Genomic DNA, 2,360 nt, shown 5'->3' with positions numbered 1-2,360 from the left:
TGCTGCCCACCTGCTGACTATATATACAGCGCGCACAAAAACAATTCCCCAATCCCCATGTGTCCACTAAACAGGTGTAACATTCTAGTTCAGGGGTCCCCAAACTTTTTTACCCATGAGCAACATTCAGAGTTGGGGAGCAACACAAGCACGGAAAAGTCTCTGGGGTGACAAATAATAAGTGCCTTGATTGGCTAATGCAGGGGTCCCCAACCTTTTATTTACCCGTGAGCCACATTCAAATGCAAAAAGAGTTGGGGAGCAACACAAGCATGAAGAAGTTCTTGACAAAAACAGCTGTGATTGGCTATTTGGTAGCCCTTTTGTGGACTGGCGGACTATAAGAGACTCTGTTTGGCAGTACACCTGGTTTGTAAACCTGTCTAAAAACTAGGAATCCAAAAATAAGCCCCTGCTTTGAGGCTGCTGAGAGCAACATCCAAGGGGTTGGTGAGAAACATATTTCTCACGAGCTACTGGTTGGAGATCACTGGGCTAATGGGTAGCCCCTATGTGGACTGGCAGCCTACAGGACACTCTGTTTGACAGTACATCTTTGTGCAGCCAAAACTTGCCTCCAAACCTGGAATTCAAAAATAAGCACCTGCTTTGAGACCACTGGGAGCAACATCCAAGGGGTTGGAGAGCAACATGTTACGGGCTATTGGTTGGGGATCACTGCTGTAGTTTGTAATTCTGGGAGGGATAAGTTTCAATACACCCACAACATAATGTATAGTTTATATATTGTCTATATAGTTCCTGGTATAAACATATCTAAAATATCTCCCACGTCCACTCTAAAGTGAATTTGATCATGAATTGGGTTGGAAACATGGTCTGCAAGAAAGGTATGATGTTGGATTAGAGGGACGTAAGCAAATAAAGGGAAGATGTGGTTATAAGAGGGGACAGTCTAAAATGGGGTGTCCCAAACCTACTGCCCTGTAGCCTGGGGTTCATTACTTTGACTCTCCATACCAGGATGATGATATCCTTGAAATGCTTAACCCATTTATGAATTACCACCTCAACATTTCTGGGGGCATCCTGACAAAGAGCAGACCTATGAGTAAAGGTGGCCATACACGGGCCGATAAAAGCTGCCGACAGACCGAGTCGGCAGCTTATTGGCCCGTGTATGGGGGCCCCCGACGGGCTTCCCCGATCGAGATCTGGCCGAAAGTCAGCCAGATCTCGATCGGATGGGATTAAAAATCCCGTCGGATCGCGGCCGCATCTGTTCGTTGATGCGGTCCCGCGATCCGACCGCCCGTTTGGCGAACGCTAGGATCCGATCGTTGGGCCCTAGGGCCCACGATCGGATCAGCCCGATATTGCCCACCTCAAGACTCAAGCTACTGCTTTACTTGGATATTTTCAAAGAGCAGACCCCCCCCCCCCTAAAAATGCTAAGGTGGTAATGGCGCACATACCATGCAATGGCCAGTTTTCATATGGTCAAAGCAGACTTTTGTGAAAATGGAGATCAGACTAAGGGAAAAGTCTTAAAGGAAAACTATACCGCCAAAATGAATAATTAAGCAACAGTTTATATCAAATTAAGTGGGATATTAAAGAATCTTACCAAACTGGAATATATATTAAAGTTAATATTGCCCTTTTACATCTCTTGCCTTGAACCAACATTTCATGATTGTCTGTGTGCTGCCTCAGAGATCACCTGACCAGAAATACTACATCTGTAACAGGAAGAAGTGTTGAAGCAGAAGACACAGCTCTGTCTGTTAATTGGCTCATGTGACCTAACATGTATTTATTTGTGTGCAGTGAATTCTAGGATCCCAGGGGGCGGCCCTTATTTTTGAAAATGGCAATTTTCTATTTATGATTACCCAATGGCACATACTACAAAAAAAAAAAATAGTAAAGGCATGGGATCCGTTATCCAGAAACCCATTATCCAGAATGCTCTGAATTACAGAAAGGCTGTCTCCCATAGACTCCATTTTAATCAAATAATCCAAAAACAATTCCCCTTTTCTCTGTGATAATAAAAAAGTACCTTGTACTTGATCCCAACTAAGATATAATTAATCCTTATTGGAAGCAAAACCAGCCTATTGGGTTTATTTAAGATTTATATGATTTTCTAGAAGACGTAAGGTATGAAGATCCAAATTACGGAAAGATCTGTTATCTGGAAAGCCCTAGGTACCAAGCATTCTGGATAACAGATCTCATAGCCGTATTACATGAAGCAGGGTTTTACATATGAGCTGATTTATGCAATATCTTTTTTTATAGAGACCTACATTGTTGGGGGGATAGTTTTCCTTTAATTTACACTGCTTTCATAGATGCGCTGAGACTATAATGTTGCTGAATTACTGGCACGT

This window comes from Xenopus laevis, chromosome 6L (assembly GCF_017654675.1).
Source record: "Xenopus laevis strain J_2021 chromosome 6L, Xenopus_laevis_v10.1, whole genome shotgun sequence".
Classification (NCBI taxonomy): domain Eukaryota; kingdom Metazoa; phylum Chordata; class Amphibia; order Anura; family Pipidae; genus Xenopus; species Xenopus laevis.
Note: the sequence above shows the minus strand (reverse complement) of the source record.